Here is a 23198-nt window from a genome sequence, read left to right on the forward strand (position 1 = left end):
CATCCTCTCTAAATTTAGAGTAGAAAGCACCAACAAGACATACATACTGAAATGGAAAAGGTTCTGTTTTTAGTGCCAAAGAAATGGCCAACAGCCATTTCAAGTATCCACGCAACAGATTTTACCATATCTCCTCTCTCTGGCTAAATCCGGTTTGGCTTTTGCCTCAGTTAAGGTGCATCTGCCTTCCATCTCATGCTGTAGAAGAGCTTCAAGCGCCACTTCTCTTTAGGCCTCAAACCTGATCAAACAATTCATGAAGAGGCTATTACTTACCTTTCCTCCAGTGCGAGCACCTCCGCCGGAATGGAACCTTAACATGGTCCTTGCGCGACTCATAAAAAGACCATTCGAACCCATTAATAAAGCTGAGTTGAAATTCCTAACATGGAAAGTCGCTCTTCTGCTGGCTCTCACCTCAGCCAGAAGGGTAATCGAGAGCCAAGCGTTCACCATTAAAAACCCCTTTTTTAATATTTAAAGAAGACGCTGTGATTCTAAGGGCTAATCCTACATTCATTCCTAAGGTGCCATCACAATTCCACCTCATTGAGCCGGTAATACTCTGGCCCTTTTTTCCGCAACTATCAACGCCAGCAGATCAAAAAACTGCATACGCTGGATGTCAAGCGTTGCCTTGCTTTCTACCTTCAGAAAACGAAGGACATTTGAAAAACTGATCAGTTATTAGTTGCCTGTGGCCAAGGCAGAGAAGGGACTGCAGTAACAAAAGCTAATATTGCAACATGGATGTCTCCTGTGATACAATTCTGCCATGTCAAAGCTAACACACCTTTTGAAAGGATTGTGAAAGCTCACTCTGCCAGAGCTGCTGCTACATCGGTTACCCTCTTCACAGGAGTGACTCTGGAAAAGATCTGTTGTGCTACAACCTGAAGGACTACTCATACCTTCACGCAGCACTACTACCTGGAATCCACACAGGATGCCGATGCAGCGGTTGGCTAGGTGGTGCTTCACCATCTCTTCCATTAAGGTAAGCATCTTTCTAATCCTTGGAAAGTCTTTTGTTTGTATGGTGGTTTCAAATACTGACATGTATTTGAAGATATAAAACATAACTAGGTACGGTGTACTATAAGTTACTCTGTTGTTTTTTCCTTGCCTCTCGCTAATGCTTTGTATATGGAAATACTGATATATAAGTGATAATTTACTCTTCTTTTAAAGAGTATATTCTGTACATTAATGTTAGAAATGGGATTTCTGGTTGGCTAGGGCTTGCGCCAAAGCCAGGCACAAACCACCACTCTAGTCAGGGCAAGGAAGTTACACGCCAAAGATAAACCCTGCTCACCCCCTTGGTAGCTTGGCACGAGCAGTCAGGCTTTTCCCGGCGGCAATGTGTAAAGCGTTTGCGCGCGCACCCAGCAACAACACCCAAGGCCCACCTCAAAAGGAACTCCACACAAGGATATATATAAAAATAGCCTTTGTATTATAATAAACACATTAGATAATATTCACACAATTTACACTGTGCCCACTGGCACCGGGCGGAATTTACAGGGGACTATTTACACAAGACAGGGCCACATGGACCACTGTCAGAATTAGCACAAATCACCAATTGTAAATGTAGACATGTAGAACAAATAATAAATGTAGCGCACAACCAGTAACCCCTGGTAAAAGGTAAGTACACCCTACGCAATCCTAAACACCTTAGGCATATATCACGCAGGGAACCATGAACTCACTAGCATAATTTCTACTAGAAAAACAATCTCCTATGCATAGACACAGCTAGGAACAAATAACATAAAGGCAATGCACATTGCGCAAAAGTACACACGTAAAACTAACCATGCACCCTAGGTGAGGGCACAACACAGGAAAACTGTCCCCAGGCCAACTTGGCCTCGCAGCGGCTCAAACGTCCTTTGTCCAAAATGTCAGGGCTGGGCTGCCAAAGCAGCATAAGCAACAGCACCGGGGCACAACCTAAACGTTGCAGCTGCCCACTAAGTGCTGGGCAGCTGGGAAAATGAGCCTGGGTACTAGCGTGCCTCCTGAGCCCCTCTCTGGGACTCTAAATGAAAAATGCCCCAAGCGTGGCAGCTGCCTGCGTTCTCGCAGGGCAGCTGGAAAGTAACCAATTAGTAACAAAAGGGCCCCAATCAGGTCAGAGACTCCTGGTGCCTCTGGAGCCCCCTTTTCGATGCGCGAGGGCGCTCTGGCTCTAAAAGAGGACACTGCCTCTAACTGTGGCCCCCACTTATCTGGGCCATCACCAGAAGGGCGCTGTCCCGAATAATGCCCCCGCTGCCCATGGGCTCCAATGGGGGACTGCTTTCCTAAAATGCCCCCGCTGTACGTGGGCTCCAATGGGGGACTGCTTTCCTAAAATGCCCCCGCTGTATGCTAGGTCGTTGCAAGGGTGCTTCCTCACAGCTCGCTCCTGCTCCCGCCCGCTCACAGCCCCCCCTACCGGCTCTTCACCCGCTCCCGGCCTCACATAATCCAAGCGCGGCCGGGAGCGTTTTACCTGGGGAGTTGCTCACGAAGCGGCTCCTTCCTGGGTAGGCGTCTGGCGAGACCGGAGTACTTCTCTTCCGGGGAACCAGGACTTCGGGCTCTCACCATACACGGAAGCCCTGCTGATGAAGCCGCCGTCCGTCTTCACCACCGAGGTGCACAGGAGCGCGGGGTAGGCTCCCGTCGGCTTCTGGCTTCCGGCTTCGTCCCTCGGTACAGGAGCGCGGGGTAGGCTCCTGTCCGCTTCCTGCTTTAAGCCCCGTCCAGGTCCCCACTGAGGCTGCCTGTCTTCCTGCTCCCGCCCGGGCTGCGGCGGTGATTTTTCCTTGGCGAGACATACGGGGTAGGCTCCCGTTTTTAGACAAAAACAAATGCGGGGTGGGAACCCGCCAATGAGCACCACAATGCGGGGTGGGCTCCCGCTCGATCAGCAGCACCGGGGGGGGGGATCCCTACGTTCGGGATTCCCTCGGCAGTCGCTTCGGCGGCAGCGTGTTGCCGGTAAACCTCGCCTCCTGGCACAGGAAGAAAGCGTTCTCCAGTAAATAAAGATATAGCGCTCCCCAGGCGCTGCAGTACACAGTTCCAGGGAAAGTCTTTTTAGGATGAGGGGGGGGGGGGCAAAGGCTGGGCCCAGGGGTCAGCTCACAGGGCATTCCAGGCAGGGAGGCAGTCCCCAGTGGCGGTCCTCCTGGCGCCCAGCAGCAGCAGCAGGCCCCCCTCCAGTTAGGATGAGCAGAACATTTTACATGGGGTCACAGCCCCTTTTTATACACAGGTTTCCTTTGTCTCTAGGTGCAGGGAAGGGGCGAACCAGATGCAACTGGTTCCTGAGCACTTTGTTTTGCTCAGCCGCTCTCCCTATTCACAGAACCGGCCAGGGACATCAGTCGCACCACAGGGGGCGGAGCCAGCATTGTGTGGGGGAAAGCCCAGCCCTATTCAGGTCCCAGGTGTACTCCTCCCACTCATCAACATGCAGATCTCTCCACTCACCACTGGGGCAGACCCATCCTGACTCCTGGAGCCAGGCACACCAGCCAAATCACAAGCCAGACAGTCACTTCACATTTATTACACAGACATGCCAGCTTCTAGAAGTGGCCCTTCTACACTAGACACACTAACGCCGCACACATCATCGCACAGCATTCAATCTCACGTGTTCGCACATACCAAACTCGCCCCTGCACTCCCCACGCATCAGGAACTACCATGGACACACACATTCCCCATGCATTCCTGTGGGAGGGCAGGTCAGTCTCACTAAATGTAACACAGAGCGCACGCACTTGACACGGGGACACCGTGTTAAAGTGCCTAGGGGTCTAAAACCACTAACACTCCATAGGGGAAAAGCTAGGATAATTGCAAAAAGTTTAGGGGTGAACCTGCCAGAAGGGCCAAGTCCAACAATTAATAATTACAAAGTACGCAGAGGTATAGCCCTCAAGTACCTTGCATGTTACTTCGAATTTTTGGGGTTCACTACATGTTAGAAGTTTCCCACCATCCACAACAGACAAGATAAAATTGGATGTGACTGCTTGCTACTCTGATTCAGGCATGGGAATATATGAAAGATACCCCAGTACTGGATAAGAAAATAAGTTACTACCTGTAACTATGGTTATCCAGTATTGGTATCTTTCATAGATTCACATGCACCCACCCTCCTCCACGTAGAGGCTGTTTCCTTGTTATTCAATAAGATACTCACTTCTCCCTTGTGCAGGGAAAACCTGAGGGACACTGCCTCTGCTAAGGAGAGTTCTACAGGGTGCTGGTAGCTGATTGACTGCATTTAAAAGTTGGTCCTTTTTTAAGAAGGATATAAATAGGCTATGTATAACATGGCTCAGGGCAATTATAGCCTATGGCATTATTTAAATACTGCTTGATTATGTTACCTTGGGGCTCTCATCTCGACGACAGGGAATGATTCAGGCATGTGAATCTATAAAAGATATCAATACTGGATAACCAAATGGGCAGTAAAAGTATTTTCCATTAGATTATAGATAGGAATATGCATTTTATATCAGGTATGCATTTTAGAAGTAACACAAACCTTCCACAAAAATTTTCTAATTGTAAGATAAATCTATTGTTAGAAGTGCTTGGGTTTTATTTCAGTACATAACAATAGAGTTACTTTTTTATAATTTAGAATAGACTGCTGCAGCAGACTCTTATCTTATAGAAACATAAAGACACATACATGACCGAATGCATAACATTTTTCTATTTTTGAACCAGAATAGGCGTTTCTTGAAAGTACAATTTTTTTTTCTTTTTTCATCTTTTTATATTTTTTGGAGTACATTTGTTGTCATTTATCGAAAAGGGGAATTGAAAAAAGGCATCAACCAAAAATATTTATAAAATTGTGTGGACATTGTGATTCCTCACAGGTTTGTTCCGGGCAGAGGTCAAGTGCTCCCCAACTACCCCAATGGTTTTGCATGTACTGCAGTAGATGAGCATTTTATAAATTCAGGTATCATCTCTGGTCTTTGCTGTAGGAAAGTGCCACTTTTTGTCATGGTCAACCCCACTTTTTGCCACTGGTACTGATGTTTTTCGACGAATATGCACTGGGTCTCTGCTAACCAGGCCCCAGTGCCAGTACTCTTTCCCTAAAACAAGGTAAAATGTACTAATTGTAACGCAATTGGCTCACCCTTTAGAACTCCTGTTAGTCCTTTGTAAGTGGGTACCTAAGGCATGGGTACTAAAGAGGTCCCTAAGGGCTGCAGTATGTATTTTGCCGCCTGAAGGGATCCCCATGCAAATTACATGCAGCCTGCCATCGCAGGTTGCGTGTCATGGTGTCAACCATGAGTGAAAACACGACATGGCACACTCACTGTGTGCCATGCCAAAGTCAATGCATGTAATATATGTAAGTCACCCCTACAGCAGCCTGGTAGCCCTAAGACAGTGTGCATTATTTTACGTGAGGGCATATCTGCAGGGGCAGATATGCCCCTGTGCTGTCTAGTTCAATTACAGGATGGTAGAAGTGAACAGGGAAGCCATCTTAAGTACATGTACTTGGCACTGGTTATTAAAAGTTCCCCAGCTACATGATGGCTTTACTGCATCAATAGAGTTTGGTATTAAACACCTTGTCTTAATAAACCTCTACTGTTGACAGTACAAGATGTATTATGACATGCACCCAGAGGGCACCTTAGAGGTATCCCCTGAAAAACATAATACGATCAAGTGTGCTGGATGACTGGTATCTTTCAGCCTGCCACCACAGACAAGTACCTGACCCCTGTTGGTGAGAGCCCATGCTCTCTGAGGCCAAAAACAAATCCTGCTCTGGAGGAAGATGTTCACACTTCCTCCAGCAGGATGGCTAGTGATTTAGAATATCAAGACCAGGGACTGCAAGGCCCCTGACACCTTTGATATGCGCCCCAGCTTCCCCCAGACCTGGGAAATGCCACAGACCAGGGGGGACATTAGCTATGCAAGCAGGCATGTTGCACTACCAGGCTATTCACCCCTCCAAGGTGGGTTACCTGATGTGCTCCACGAAAGATGGAGTCCACCTTCTTGTTTTTGGCGGTATTAGGAACTCTGAGACAGGGTTATGCCCACTCCCCACTGGAAGTGGTTATATAGGGGGTGTAGTGACCCTAAAGGTAAGTAGTCCATTGGCTACTACCCTTAACACACCTCAATTCAGTATTTAGGTGTCCCCCTGACAGCAGGAACTCAGATACAATTGACTAAAGAAGAAGAAGGACAAATATTAGCTGAAGAATGCAAGAACTGTGGACTAGCTCTGGAGTTGGCACCAATCCTAGCCTACCTGTCCCGAAAATTGCAAAGACCCGACTCTTCCCGCAGCTGTGCATCCTCCCAGAGCCATGGAGGGCTGCCAGCCCTTCGCTAACCAGCCAGCATCTTCCTTAAGTGGAGGAGCCACTTCCCTGCAGCCTGCAAGCACTGACTGCATCAACCAAGTACACCGTTCTGCAGATCCCAGGGAGAGGTCTCAGGAGGAGGCCCTTGCAGCAGCCAAGGCTTGTTTAGTGTCCAGCCCGGACACCAATGCGCAAAGACAGACCTACCGACGTTGGACGTTAGCATCAGAGAGGCCATTGTTGTGAGTGACCCTGTTGTTCTGTTTTGTCCCCATCTCCAGGCCGACCTAAAAGACGAGAGACTCCAACGCAAGCGACGCGCTGGACAAAACACCTCTGCATCCGAGCCCCACAGCCTGAGTCTGAGTCTACCCATGGTGCCCTCTTTCTCCAGAGACCCTCCGGAGCCGAGCCCTCCTTGGGGTTCTGCCAGACTGGTACCCCAGTCCCCACTTGCAGCCTTTTTCTTGTTACAGATTTTCCCCTTGACGTCCATGGTAGTGTTTGAGGATGCCGTTGCGACCAGCACCTCTGCACCCGGACACACCCGGGTAGGTAAACCAAAACTGCTGGTGGTTCTAAGGACCTTGGCCCCTACTTACCTTATGTCCAGAAGAACAACCCTGTAACTCGATTGCAAGTACCCCTATGCGGAATATGTTTCTCCCATAGGATAAGATTACTGCGTTTGAGGCTCATGCCTCAAATCTGACTGCTGTTATTTTTCGGTTTCTGAAAATTGCTTACTGGAAAAGTACTTACTAATTGCGAAGATCGTTCTGTCTAAATAAACATAAATATCTATGTTGTTTTTCTAAATTGGTGTCGAATTTCCTTATTGAGTCTGTGTCTTATTTATTGACTCTGTGTGTGCAACAAATGCCTAACACTTCCCTCTAATAAGCCTAAGGCTGCTCGACCACACTACCACAAATAAAGCACCTTGGGATTGTTAAAGCAAGCTCCTGTTCACTAGTAAGGGTTACCTTTACTTTCTACACAGTGCACCTCATTTTGTTACACTATATCGAGAGCTAGCTTTTTAAATCAGCACCAAAAACTCTGTTGGGACAGGGTTCCCAGGAGCTGCAGTTGGTGCAGGCGACGTTGAGAGTTACTTTCAATCTTGCTCACTTTGGCCCCAATTAACAAAGGTAAACTGTGAGGAAAGTCAAACTTTACGACTCTTGCTATTCACAAATGGCATTTAGGAGTAGTAAATGCCCTTTGTGAATACGGAAAGTTGTGAAGTTTGACTTCCCTCTCAGTTTGCCTTTGTGAATTGGGGCCTTTGTGCTCAAGTCAAATGTCATGTATGAATGACTTGCATGTGCTTCCACATGCATGTGCTTCCACATGCCTGTGATTCCATCACAATTTTTTTTCTCTATTCCACAAAAGAATTGTTTGTGACAGATGTTTCACTCTTCTATTTTCACTGCCACTTTTTTGCACCTGATGGCATGATGAAAAATTTACATGCTAGGAACTCCTTTAGTGGTTTAACCTCCTTCTCTATCGGGGCATCTGTCTCCTCTCCAGAAGTCATTTTCAAACGCCCTTTTCCTAATGACAAAAAAATAATGCTAAATGAGATCCGGGTTCACCAATCCACCTGGCGGTAGCTAAGTTGTCCACCTAAACGATTTTCAAAGGTCAGGGGTTTGCTACTTGTGGTACTTTCCTGATATTCCAGCAGGTCTGCAAAATGTAAAAAGAAGGCAATCTTTACACAAAAACAATCAAGGGATCTTCATAAATTGTTCCAGATAGAAAACCTCTGGACTTAATCTTCAATAAAAGTTATTCTTTCATACAAAACACAGCTTTTAGGTGTTACGGTAGACTCTCTATACCAGAGCAAGATCCGCAGTAGGAAGTAAATTACACTCCATGTTCCTTCTGGGGCCTCACATAGAATTTGGGAGTCTTGGGAAAGGATGGCCGGTCATTAAAAAGGCCCCAAAAAAGTTTTTGATTATATGCAGTGAATTAAAAAAAAATGATTAAATGTAAAAAAAAAAAAAACTTCTATTGTTGTTAAGTTTAAAATTTTTATTTTATTTTACATCACAGAAATCATCAGAATACACTGAAAAACCAAAGCATAAAGTGGCATTACAGTTATGTATAGAAAAAAAAAACTTAATATACCCCCAAAAAAGCTAGAAATTCACTGAAAAAACCAAAGGATTTTGGAATGTTATAGTTAATTACAAATTTCGTTTTAAACTCTGAAAAACACTGAAATGTGCCAGGTATGGTTAATCAAGCTAACTATAACTTGTGACAAAATTGCGTCCTCACTGCTTATGACCTCACATGTTACATCACTCACAACATTTTCAATGACATCATTCATGACATGGCTGCTGACATCTCAAATGACATTGTTGTATAGTGGCACTATATATGTAGGCCTATAAACCCAGTTAGTTATATTAACCCCTTGCGTGCGGGTTTATTTCTCCCGCTGTGCGGGAGAAATAAACGGCATTCGGGAACGCGACGTCTCCCGGCCGTCGTGCGCACACGCCCACCGTAATGCACGACGGCCAGGAGACGTCGTGTGCACGCAAGGGGTTAAAGCCCCTTTCCCTGTGCTGTATGCTGTGGTAGGAAGAAGCAAAATGTAATTGTCAGAGCAGCAACACAATAGATTAAAATTAATTGATAAAAGGTATTTTTTTCATCTATATGCACACACACACACACACACAAACTACCGTCTGCACATTGCTGATGACATGCACACTTTCGGTTACACATTCCCTATTACACTGACTCCTTCCTACACACTTCCACCTGCACACACACTCCTGATTTTTAACACAACCCAGAGTACACACATTCTCCCAGGTACTTTTCCTGACTGCACACAGTCCTGTGGACTCGCTCCGGATTCATGTGGTACTCTGCTGAAGTTTGTGAACACTTCCAGTTGTACCTTCTCAGTCACACATACACTCCCAGCTACACACTTCCCAATCTGCATGCAGCACTACACACATACCTCCAACTACACACTCCTGACCATTTGGCAGCCTTTAAAAGCTTGTGAATACTCCCAACTACAAACATTCACAATACACACACACACACTTACACACATACTCTCTCTACTGAACACTCACATACACAGGCTCCCTACCACCAGATGCACTCTCAACTACCAACACTCAAACACACTCAACACATGCACTCTGACACGCACAACACCTCACTGCTTCATATGGAGTGTCCTTTTGCAACAGCCACTTGGCACCACTTTCAGTGATTGCAAGCAAAGGACAAAATATATAGACGGAACAAACAACACACACACAGATCTGTGTGGTTGAAGACATGTGCGACCATAACTGCACATCCCTTGGCACACAGAAGATCTCACTGGGACATATGGAGTTTAAGTTTGTACACTACTGATTCGTTTCGCTCGACTTTGAAGTTTTTGAACAGTTTGGTGATGCACACTGAGATTCACTCCCAACTATACAGTCTCTCTTTACACTCCAGACTTCACACATACTCCGGATTGCACACGTGACTACACTCATACTCGTGATTCATTTGGCATCCACTATAACTTTGCAAATACTGCTGGCTACAAACATCCCCGAAACACACAACACCTTGCTCTTACATATAGATAGTTTCACTTTGCAGCAAACCACTTTGCACCATTTTTAGTGTTTGTGAACAAATTTACAGAAGGAACACAAAAAACAAACAGAGGTCTCTGTGGATGAAGCCCACAATGTGTGTGACCATTAGTGCATGTCCCTTGATTAACACAAGACTTCCTTGGGACATATGGAATATCACTTTGCACACTACTGATTCAAATGGCACCCTTTCAAATATCCCCCCGAGATATACGCATACACTCCTAGCTACACTCTTCCCATTACACACTCCTGACTATATACATAGGGGCACATGCATCAAAAACTGAATTAGCGATTCCTTAATAGCGATTTATAAGAAATCGCTATTCCGAAATCGCAAAACTCAATGCATCTATGAAATCGGTAAAAAATGTGAATCAGTAAAATTCGCTATCATCAATAGCGATTTCCTGTTTACCGAATCAGTAATAGCAATTTCGCAATTACAGAATCGCTAATTGCGATTTACCCATATTTCTGCATTGTGATGATATCACAACCAGGAAGTGATTCACTGAATGCACACACCTGTTCACAGGGAGAGTCTGAGGAGGAGGATGCCTGGTGGAGCTCAGCTGGAAGAAACTGTGTTTGGAGCAGAAGCAGTGAGAAAACAACAGCATGGCCACAGAAATGAGGAAAATAAAGGAGAAGGTAGGAAGAAAAAGAAAACATTTAGCGAAAAGGAACTTGAAATCCTCACTGAGGAAGTGGTGTTGAACCATGACCGGCTATTTGGGAAACTCTCCCTGCATGTTGCTGCGTCTGTCAAAAGAAAGATTTGTCTGGGAATCCAGCCTAAAATCAATGCTGTGGGGGGAACACATTGTGTAATCTCTGACCTGCACAAAAGATGGTACAACCTGCGCAGCCGAGCTAAAGAGAGGGTGGCTGAAAGGCTAGTCGCTGCAAAAAGAACTGGAGGGGGACCATCTACCGAATGATCAAACACCCCACTGGAGGACATGGTGGAATCCACACTGCAGCCAGAGGCAGCCGTCGGGTTTACACAGATCGACTCCTCTGAACATGCAGGTACCTCTCAAGGTAAGACCACAGCTAAACATATTTCAATGTCAAATGTAACTAAAATAGCCCCAAATGAATACCTTGCATAGTGTAGCACACTTGAGTCCAGGCCACCTTTTACTTGCAACACCCAACTGCATTGTGGGAGTTGTATACAGACAAATGTAGGGGCAAGGCACAGAGGGACAAAAACAGCTTTACTGCAGCAGAGTACAGCAAGGAAGTGACTAAAGTAGACTTTGTACATTAAATAAGTAGATTTATCAGACTTTTGCATGCGCTATGTTACAAACGTGCAAAAAAAAAAAGTAACTGAACTTGCACTGTTTAAAACCACAGATTCAGCACAGAACAGTGACGTGGCTGACGACCACGAGTCAGAGGGACCGATGGAAAAGCCTGATGAGAGACCAGAACTGCCAGCATCCTCACCCATACCTGCTCCCACTCGACGCAGGCGAATAGTCCAACCCCTGCCTGATTTGGAGAGTGATGAAGTCAGCCAAACAGGAGCTCCCACACAGCAGCCCGCCCATACAACACCACCACCACCAGAGGTAACAATGTAGCGCCGTTCCATGCAGTTCTGCAGGCGAAGGCCCAAGGCTATCCTGACGTCTCCAGAGGACAATAGTGCACCTGCCTGCAGTGGGCTTGATGCCAAGATGCTGAGGGTCCAGCGCCTGCAAGGAAGGAATATGAGGATCATGCAGGGCCAACTGGGGACAATGGCAACACACATGGGGGACATACATGACTGCCTGAGAGAGCTAACAACTGCAGTAGTTGAATGGCACAGGGCGGACACCGAAAAAATAGACAGTGTTGCAAAAGCCATACAAGATATGTGCAGGGTCATCCAGGCTGAGCATGCCTCACATGGCAGGAGGCATCACAAGTCAATGGGGCGCATGCACAGTTACACCAGGGCAATAAATAGGCTGAGTACAACTACAGCTCAGCTTTCCAGGTGTGCTGTCAGCATGCAGGTGGAGATGAGCCACTGCTGCATGGATGTGTCCAGGGGCCTCATTCAGATCACCAATGCAGTGAAACGACTCCAGACTGCAGCAGCTAGTGGAAACAACATGCATGCCGGGGGGGACAGGGAGTAGGCCTCCAGCCTCAGCAGCCTACTGGAACGTGTGACACATACCAGGAGGCGCTGTACCAGGAGTCACGCCGGCACTGAAGGCTCAATGAGGGATGTAGCTGATCCTACTGAAAGGACCACAGGAGTGCATGGCTGGAAGAAATAGACATTTGGACAGGTACAAATCTGGTGCGGTAACGAGAATCTTGTAACTAGTCCACACGGAAGTTTAAGTGCCAAGGCAATGACATTTAATTGTCTTTACCCACACTGCACTTGTCTGTACATGGTATGTGTGCATTAACACAACCACACAATTCTCTCAATAAACCTTTGAGCAAATACTGTGTTGTTTTGTGATTGCCCACCTTAAAAGTAATGTTGCGTGATTTCTGCCTGTATCCGTCTCATCTCTGCTGGATTTGGATCGCATTCCGCTTGGGGTGGTTGTCTTGGCTGTATGTCTAGTTCTGGCTGACTATCAGAGTCTTCCAGGGGAATGCCCCTATTAGTGGCTATGTTGTGCAACATTGCACATGTGGCTACTATTTTAAAGCAAGTCTCCGGCCTATACTGTAAAGCACCACCGGTTTTGTGAAGGACGCAAAACCTTGATTTAAGTATACAAAATGTCCTCTCAATCAGATTCAGATATGGAGTGAGGATGAAAGACCTCACAGCGTATGCACTATCACCTACAGGATGTGAAAAATAAATATACATTAGTCACTGCTATGTGTCACCATGGCGGACAGGTGTACAAGACAGTATTACATCTCTTTACCCAGCAAATATCCTTCTCCAAATTCACCCGCAACTAGACGTCTGTGTATGCCACTATGCCGTAAGATATAGGAGTCATGTGCACTGCCAGGGTAACTAGCTACTATGCCTGTGATTGTTTTTAAATTGCAGATTACTTGAATGTTCAGTGAATGGTAAGATTTCCGGTTTCGGTAGATATACTCATTCACTGAGGGGGGACATATGGGTACATGCGTCCCATCAATGCAACCAATGACATGTGGAAATTGTGCAACCTGATAAAAAAATCTCATTTAGTTTGCAGAAATTCCTGTGGTGTTGTGGGGAACATAATGTGGTCGTGTATCCTCTGCACAATGGCATTTAGGAAAGAGTTAAAAAAAAAAACGCAATAAGGCACTTAAGAGACACCTCCAGCTGCAGCAATTCCTCCCTGAAAGGTCCCTTAAACTAGGAGATGCAGGGAACACAGGACCTGCACATGGGTGGGGATGGCATGTTTCCTGCGAGTCTGACGCTGCAGTATTGGGTCTAACTCAGCAATGAGATCTAAGTTTGTGGCAGCATTCAGCCTATAGTTATCATAAATCTCTTCCTGTTTGCCCTAGCAAAGTGACGTGCACTCTGAAAATTCTCTCCTGTATCCTCCTTCTCTGTGCTGCTGCTCCTAGCCTCATCCTCCTCGCCAGGACATAGAACACTGCCTTTGTGAAACATTCCGATGCATTCTGGGAATGTTTAAGTAGTTTGCTGATGATTGACACCTGATTTTTTTAATGTGAAATTTTTACCACTTGATAGGATTTGTTCTTATTTAAGAAATGCAAATTGCGATTCTCTTCCAGGGGATCCTCATCAATAGTCATAAACACTGAATATTCCCGCCCATGTGTGGGGACCCCAGAACTAATAAAAAATATATATGAAAAAACCTATATATATATATATATATATATATATATATATCCGGCTCAACTTTCCGTCACGCCCCATCACTCGCGGTCGGGTGCTTTCTCTGCGGCGACGGACACCGCACTCAGTCAACGCTCCGGGTACACAAGCACCAGCACTCACGGGAACAGTTATCCAATTATTCTTTATTGGAACAGCTCACAGCAAAACGCGTTTCAGCTATCGCCTTCGTCAATTGCTAGAGGCAACAACTTTGGAGTGGACATAAATACTCCCTTTGCATAGACAACAACATAGGACTTGCTTCAGTCCACTTTGGCGGCCATCACTGAACATGCAAGTACAAATACATTTCTTTGTTGCAATACAGTTCAGCCCTGAATCACACCCTGGATGGGTTTGAAATCCCCATTGGCGGCCATTACTGAACATAAATATAGTTCTCTTTCATGATAATACTGCCCTGAATGGGCCAATTCACAAAATCACACCCTGAACGGGTACTTTTTCTGTCATATGTTGAAAAAACAATTCAAAATAATTAAAATTATATGCAGCATAATTAAAATCAATATATAGATACTTTTAAACTACAGGTGTACAGCCAACTCCTCCCCACTATTCAAACCAAGTGGCATTTTGGTCTGAACATCAATGATATACCTTGATTCAAGTTTCCTTAATTGTAGCTGCCTGTCGCCCCCTCTAACATTTAATGGAACATGATCCAGGCAGAAAAAACTCAATAGATCCCTATTGCTCTGGTGAAAAGATTCAAAGTGCCTCGCCACCGGATATGACACATCTTTGTTCTGAATCGCCCTCATATGTTCCAAGATGCGAACCTTAGTTGGGTGAATGGTGCTCCCTATGTAATATAAACCACAGGGGCAAACCAGGCAGTACACTGTAAAACTGGTATTACAATTCATCAGTTTATTAATCTTTCTGGGAGACTTAAGACCTGGGACGTTGTAGTGTGTTGTTTTTTTGCTATTCTTACAGGCCCTGCACTTTAGGCACGGATAAAAACCAGTTATTTTCCCAAATGGTGGTGCTACCCTTTCTTTATTGCAGTGGCTTTGTACTAGGTCATCTCTTAACGTTCTGGCTCTCCTGAATGTTAACGGTGGTGCTTTTGGTATATCTTTTCCTAAGACTGAATCCGTTTTAAGGATGTGCCAATTCTTTCTCAGTATGTTTCTGATGACCTGAGCATCCTCAGAATAATCTATGATAATCCTGAATTTGTTGTCAATCTTACTTGCTGGTCTAGTAATGTGATTCTCGGTTTCAATCAAATCAAGTCTGGATTTTGTTTCTGCCTTCCTCATAGCTTCATTAAGGATGTCCTGATGATACCCTCTTAACTTGAACCTATTCATGCTTTCTCTTGCTGCTACTTGATAGTCACTATCTAGGGAGCAATTCCGTTTGATTCTAAGAAGTTCACCATAGGGTATGCTACTTATGGTCTTCTCAAAATGGCAACTCCGAGCATGCAATACGGAATTCCCTGCGGTCGGCTTTCTATGCAGGCGAGTGCACAGTCTACCTTCCACAGGGAACACCTCTAAGTCCAAGTAGTTCACATGTTTGTTACTGATATCCCCTGTGAACCTGAGGTTAAGGTCATTGTTGTTAAGTACTTCCACGTAATTATTTGCCATTTGCTCAGTTCCATTAAAAACAATGAACAAATCGTCAATGTATCTAGTCCAACAAATGACTCTATGAGTCCAACATACATTGGTCTCCGCCCAGGCCACCTGCTCCTCCCACCAGCCCACGAACAGGTTCGCGTAGCTGGGGGCGAAGCAGGTTCCCATCGCGGTACCGCGTATCTGTTTAAACAAGACATCCTGAAACAAAAAGATGTTATTATGCAGGCAAAATGTCACAAACTCAATTATCATTTCATTATGTTCTGCCAAATTAATTGGCCGATCATTCAAAAAGTGTTGAACCGCCTGCATTCCTTGATTATGATTGATACTCGTATATAGACTAGAAATGTCTAGAGTCATCATTACATAGTCATTCTCCCAGTGGATGTTTTCTACTCGTTTTAAAAAGTCCTTGGTATCCTTGATGTAGGAGGTGAGTTTGGTGACTGGTTCAGACAAAAAGAAATCCACATATTGGGACATGTGCTCAGTTAGACTTCCCAAAGAGGAAACAATTGGGCGTCCGGGGGGGTTTGTAGAGTCTTTATGTAGCTTTGGTAAGTGGTAAAATGTTGGAATTTTAGGATATCTGCACTCCAAAAAACCATATTCCTCTTTAGATAGCATCCCCTTATGGTACCACCTGTTGAGAAGATTTCTGTAAGATGTTACGCTACTTTCAAATTCTTTGCGTGTTATCTTCTTGTAACTAGATGTATCATTTAGTTGGTTCAGTGCTTCTTTTTGATAATAATCAAAGGTCATCAAGACAACATTCCCCCCTTTATCAGACGGTTTGCAGATGATTGATTTGTCATTCTGTAAACTTTTGATTGCCTGTTTTTGTTCTGCAGTAATATTGCCCCTCCTTCTGTTATTCATGTTGCTTCCTCTGAGTTTGATTAGATCCTGAGTCACTGCCTCAGTGAAAATATCTATGGAGTCAGCCGGCATCACCGGCACAAATTTAGACGTTGGTCTGAATGGGCTGCCTGGATTTATTTGAATGATCTCAGATTGATCCACACTTTTCTTTGCTATCAGTTGTCTAGGATCGCCCTCATGTTGCAAATCTTCCATGACTGCCAACGTTTCCAGATCACCGGCTGTGAGATTTTCAATTTCACTGATAGATGTTATTTCTTTCTGTTTTGTAGATTTTTTGCCCTGAAAATATTTTGCGAGTTTCATTTTTCGCGCAAATCGGAACAGGTCAATTTTATTTTGCGTGTATTCAGATCTCCTTGAGGGGCAGAAACTTAATCCATATTTGAGAACTTTTAGTTCCGCCTCCGTTAGTGTTCTTGGTGTCAAGTTTACCACCGTGAGAGACTCTGATGTTACCGTCTCGCCCCTCTCCTGCTCCGGGTGATCCGAGGCGATGCGGTGCTGCTGCTTTCTCCAGCCGCCCCTCCTTGTTCTACGTCTGCTTTTTTCCTTTGTGGCATTGGTTTGCCTCTTCCACCTCGGCTCCATGTTTCCCGGATAATGCGAAATTCCTCGTGAAAAGGTGTCGCCGCTGCTGCCTCAGCACGCCTTGCTTCTCTTTCATCACTGCTCAACTCGGCATCAGTGACATCTGACTCTGATGTGTCACGTTGCTCAGTTGTTGTTTTGCCTCTGCGACTCAGTAACTGTCTTCTCGGTAAGTCATACCTTTTGGCAAAGGTCAATACGCGTCCTTGTTCATAGTCCCGCTCATCGCGTTCAAACTTGCTTTGTTTCCTTTGCCTGATTTTGAGTTCATAAGTTGTTAAACGTTTTTTCATTCCCTCCTTGAACTCCTCCATTTTACTTTTGTCGCCTTGTTCTTCAATTTCCCCTTCCAATATTGTTATCTCCTGTAGCGTGGTGTCTCTGTCGCTCCAGGCGAACTTGATCAATATCAGTAACATGCCCTTCGAGGAGGCAGCTGTGTGCTCTGTCCATTCCTCCAGCAATTTGGGGTTCGGATTTTCGTAGGCAGGGATAGTGTAGATTCTGAGACCGCGGGGGACTCTTTCCACGTCGATATAGTGTTGCAGGGAGGTAGCCTCCCACCATTTTCGTATTTCGCGTTCGTGGAGTCTTTCTAAACGCGCAAACTGTTCCTTTAAGGGATCGGACCCACGGGTCCCATTTCGTCCGCCGTTACCATCGCTCCCACCTGAGCGTGTATCTGTTCTTTTTTTGAATATTTCATTGGCCACTTCACGTCGCGCCTCTACATTAAACATAACTTGTTGTTTGCATTCAAAAAATATATAACTGCTGTATGTTCCCTCGACCTGCCGCAGTTCAATGCTTTGCTATAATGGATATATTTTTCCGTTTCCTACCCGCTTCCGGAGATTCTTCCGCCCAGAGCGAGTCCAAACGCGAAGGTGTTCACGTCTTCCTCTGCTCGGCTACAGTAGCGGGTCTTCGATGAAACAATGTTGCAACTCTGCGGCGGTGAAGAGGAATTTCAATCCGGCTCAACTTTCCGTCACGCCCCTTCACTCGCGGTCGGGTGCTTTCTCTGCGGCGACGGACACCGCACTCAGTCAACGCTCCGGGTACACAAGCACCAGCACTCACGGGAACAGTTATCCAATTATTCTTTATTGGAACAGCTCACAGCAAAACGCGTTTCAGCTATCGCCTTCGTCAATTGCTAGAGGCAACAACTTTGGAGTGGACATAAATACTCCCTTTGCATAGACAACAACATAGGACTTGCTTCAGTCCACTTTGGCGGCCATCACTGAACATGCAAGTACAAATACATTTCTTTGTTGCATATATATATATATATATTGCCTACTAGCGATCGCCAGTAGGTAGTTATAGTTAGGACTTATTATCCATAGGAAATCCGCAACATTCTATTTAGTATAACTTTGGCGCCGCTTGACGAATCTTCGCGAAATTTTCAAATCTCATGGCCTGCTACGGTCCACTCCTATCCTGAAAGTCTCAGGGTGATTCGTCAAGCGGGGGCCGAGAAAAAAGGGGGGTCCCAAAACGTGTTTTCCCCATGCAATTTTCCATAGGGACCGTTAGTCGCAGCTACAGCCCAAACTGCTGAACGGAATTACACCAAATTTGGCAGAAATGTAGACCTTAGTTCACACTCGTGCCTTTTGGTTAAATGGTGTAAATCCGTTCAGTAGTTACTGAGAAAATAAAAAATAAAATTATAGATATATCTATGGCCTCGTAGGATCCGTGCACCCTATGCGCACCCAGCGCGCACCCTCCCGATCACGAGCTGCATGCTAATTGGCTGTCAACTGACTGTAAACACTCCAAACCAGGAAGTGTTGGCAGCCATTTTGTGCCTCGGTAGAAGCGAGGCTTAAGAAATCAGTGGATGAAGTGTGCTGCAAAACGTATAAAGGGGGTAGGGCAGAAATACCCTGACCCTCCAGATCTGCTTAAAACGGCAAATGCGCGCTCGGTGCGCGGATCCGGCCGTGAAAAAAAAAACGAAGCACTGACTCCCGCGCTTCTTTAATAATTAGCCCCCGGGGGAGCCAAATCCAGGGGGCAAAAACTGTAAAATTTAATGGGGGGCCCAGAGGGGCCCCGGGGACCGCCACCCCCCGGGGCTATAAAATGAATGGGTGGGGGGGCTCAAAGGCCCCCCAAGCCCCGGGGACCACCACCCCCGGGGCTTTTAATATTGTGGGAGGGGGGCCGCGTGGCCCCCCTCCTGAAGCCTGTCATGGCCCTGGGGACCGCCACCCCCTCAGGGCCGGCTCCTGCAGTGTCTCGGGGTGCCCACCCCCGGGACACTGCTGTTTGCTATGGCAGGGCGTGAGCCGAGGCTCCCGCCCTGTCATAGCAAACTTTGTTTGGATTTTGAAAGAGAGCAGGAAACCTGCTCTCTCTTTCAAAATGCAAACCATATTGCTTTTCCACACGGGGAGCTGCATGTTAGCAGCTCCCTGTGTGGAAAAGCAATGCCGGCTCCCGAAGGACGCGGGGAGCCGGCTGAGACCGTGGGGGCATTGGGGCTCCCTCCATGGTCTCCAACGTTGTATATAGGCCCCGAGGGATGGGGTCCCCGGGGAGAATAGAAATTAGTAATAGGTGCTATTTAGTAAAATTTGCAGTCGCGCATCCAGCGCGGCCCCCTGGTGTGCACGCGTTGGGTGCACGACGCCTATTGCGTTGGGTGCAAGATTCCGCTTGCAGCCCCTGGTGTGTACGCGTTGGGTGCACGATTCCTCCCGCGCGACTCCTAGCAAAAAAATATATAAAATCTTTTTGAGATAAACATCGAGCTTATGTGTTTCGATCTTGAGTGGCTCTAAAAAGAGCCGTTGTTTTCATTGAGAGATTTTGGTACTTATAAGTAAGTACCTATACAGAGTCTAAAGTTGTTGAGGAAGACTCTCATCAGTAAAATGTACACCATCTCTCCTATAGATGCCTTGCATATTAAAACGGAGATTGTTGTTGTAAATGGACCCCATCCTATAATCTCTAAGATAAGCAGAAACAGATTTATTGACATGTTTCCTAGCTTTCTCAATCTGTGGACAAAATTGATTGGACCAGTTCCATTTCTGCCTTTGGCATATGTTAGAATAGACAAAGGCAGTTTGGCGGAAAAGTGACATAAATTCTGCAAAGGTGTCCTTGATAAGCATTTCCAGACCTACCCCAGTCAAAGTGCCTAGGTCATTGCCACAACAGTGCACAATTATGAGGTCAGGGTGTTGGAGATGTAAAAAGGATTTAACCAATAGCATCAATTGGTGCCACTTTAACCCTCTCTGTCCAATCCATTTAATGTCTGCATTTGGCAAAGCTAGGTCTTTGTCTATGCCTTTGTTTTCTGCATTCCTTTGGCTCCAGAAAATATAGCTGTTTCCCGTAATCCACACTCTAAGCATCTTGAAAGGAGGTCTGGATGCACTCAGATGGTCTCTGTAAATGAAATGGCAGTTTGAAAACTAAGATTCTCCAGTATTGGGGTGTCTTTCATAGATTCACATGCTTGAATATTCCCCGTCGTCGGAGTGGGAGTCCCACGGTAAATAATATAGCAATATATACAGCCATAATATATATATATATTTACATATACATCAGTAATCATATAAAAACAGAGATATAAGTAAGTGATAACATCAAGAATGTCCCTATATGAAATCTCCATAGAGATACATGGAAAGAGAAAAAAGACATTCGCTGTCTATCTCTGTCATTATGTTAGTCCAAACTACGGCCAATCAGGCGCCAGCTCCTCTCTAGAACCTTCTCCTCAGAGCTCCTCACCTCAGATTTTCTACCGCACGTTGTGTGAAAGGGAGTCTCCCTGAGCTCTGCTCAGTTTTTTCTCTTCAGGATGACTTCAAGTAAGAAGTCTTTGTTTAGACCTTGTTCTTTTGTGGAAAGCTACGTTATTCTCAGAAGATCCACACAGTAAATGTATTTACTGTCTTTACCCTAACCATGAAGTGGGTGAATGTAAATTCTGTAGAATTTTTCTACAAAAACTCTGAAAGACAGGGAAGGCCGTCTCTTGTTGTGGCTCCAGAGACTTAAGGATGAAGATGAAGTAATTTTCTGAGGTAGAAAACTTTACTTCTGGCCGTTCCCACACAGCCTCAAAACGCAGTAGTGTACAGGAGTTCCTACTCCTTTCCTTAAAAGAAGAAAATGTCTTTGACTATGACATCTGCCACTTCTTCTTCTTTGAATACTGCTGTGTCGCCCACGAGACATAGTTCTCAGGCTAGTGAGGTTTTCAACTTTCCAGTTTTTCAACAAAAAAAAAAGAATGGCTTCATCGTCTACGATGGCTCCGTCTACGATGGCTCCGTCTACGATGGCTCCGTCTACGATGGCTCCGTCGACGATGGCTCCGTCGACGATGGCTCCGTCGACGATGATTCCGTCGACGATGATTCCGTCGACGATGATTCCGTCGACGATGATTCCGTCGACGGTGGCTCCGTCGACGGTGGCTCCGTCTACGGTGGTTCCGTCTACGGTGGTTCCGTCTACGATGATTCCGTCGACGATGGTTCCGTCGACGATGGTTCCGTCGACGATGATTCCGTCGACGGTGGCTCCGTCGACGGTGGCTCCGTCGACGGTGGCTCCGTCTACGGTGGTTCCGTCTACGGTGGTTCCGTCTACGGTGGTTCCGTCTACGATGATTCCGTCGACGATGGTTCCGTCGACGATGGTTCTGTCGGCAATGAATCTTTCGATGGTGGTTCTGTCGACGATGGTTACGTCGACGATTCCGTCTACGAAGATCTCTTCAATAGCCTTCTATGCCTCAGAGCCCGTCGACTGCAGTCTCATCGGTGAAAATAAGGGGTTTAAAAAAGACGACTTCTGCACAGAGGTCATTAAAAATCCAAATCTCTTCCACATATACAGCGACTACTTCGTCCTTTGCTGCTGTTCCTTTAATACCATTACCACCGAGTACTTGACAAGATATGTCTGGTGAGGTTATATCGGTGGAGGATTCCCGCCTTCCTTCACCATTGTTTTTACCACTGACTCAGATCAAGATTCAGAAGAAAGTTTAGCTGAATCGGTTGTGACGGCACACAGTCCCTTAGATTTAGTAATAAGATGCCAGGAAGATAATAGTGATGAACAATTTTATCAGGAAGAAATTCCTACGGAAGACAAACTGCGACTATAATCGGCGTTTTTTTTTTTTTTTTTTTTCCTTTATCACCACAAGTGTCTGTGGTTCCGCTTACTCCAGTGGTGCCAACAACTATATCGGAACCGGTACCGGCTCCAATACTTTCTGTGGTAATACCTACAGTACCGCTGAGACATTCTTCAACTCGGACAGTACCTCCTCATGATACTGAAGAAGAAGAAGAAATTCCGCAGGACAGGGAGGATGGTGAGATTCTCGATGATGGTGGCGATGCTGATGATGATGATGATGGTATGGCGGAGTGGGATAACTATCATGCCCAAACACCATCTCCCTCTCCGGTGCTACCTGGTGACTCACCACCTGTTGATATGCAAGTTCCACCAGTTAAGGGATAGGACAGCACTAACGTTCAATTTAACGAAGGATTATTTCCTGTACGATTTCAAAAATCAGCCTGTTAAACAAACACATACAATCCCTATAATCGAATTTATTGGAGAGGAAGGCAAAGAGATTATGAAGGCCTCATAGTCTTCCGGCACGGGTGCCTAGATTGGAAATCACCATTAGGAGCACCAGCGTGCCTCACTGGTCAAGCGAAGCCAGATTCTGTAGTTACACAGGCAGCGCAACGCCAGGCTAGAAACCCTGCATCTACGATCACTGCACCACCTGATCGTAGTGGATGTCGTTTGGATGCCATAGGGTGAAAATTCTCTTCGATGGCTTCCACCATGGTGAGAGCGGCTAATGCTTTAGCCATCACGGGTCGTTAGGACCGTCAAGTATGGGCGGATATGTCAACACTAGTTGAGCAACTGCCGGAACGTCAAAGACCATGGCATATGACAAAGAAGTTTTTATTCGGAGATCAGGTGGATGAAGCTCTCCAATCGATAAAGAAAGATACAGATACTGCTCGCTTTCTGGGCACATTGCAATTTTGAAAACAGCCCTTTCGGGGTGCACGCGGACGCGGCACCTCCTCTAATTTTCGAAGAGGAATCAATCAATATCGACCTTATAACCAGGGTTCAAACCGATATTCCTCTAACCAACAGCAAACTTCTC

This window comes from Triturus cristatus, chromosome 8, assembly GCF_964204655.1.
Source record: "Triturus cristatus chromosome 8, aTriCri1.1, whole genome shotgun sequence".
In the NCBI taxonomy this organism is placed as follows: domain Eukaryota; kingdom Metazoa; phylum Chordata; class Amphibia; order Caudata; family Salamandridae; genus Triturus; species Triturus cristatus.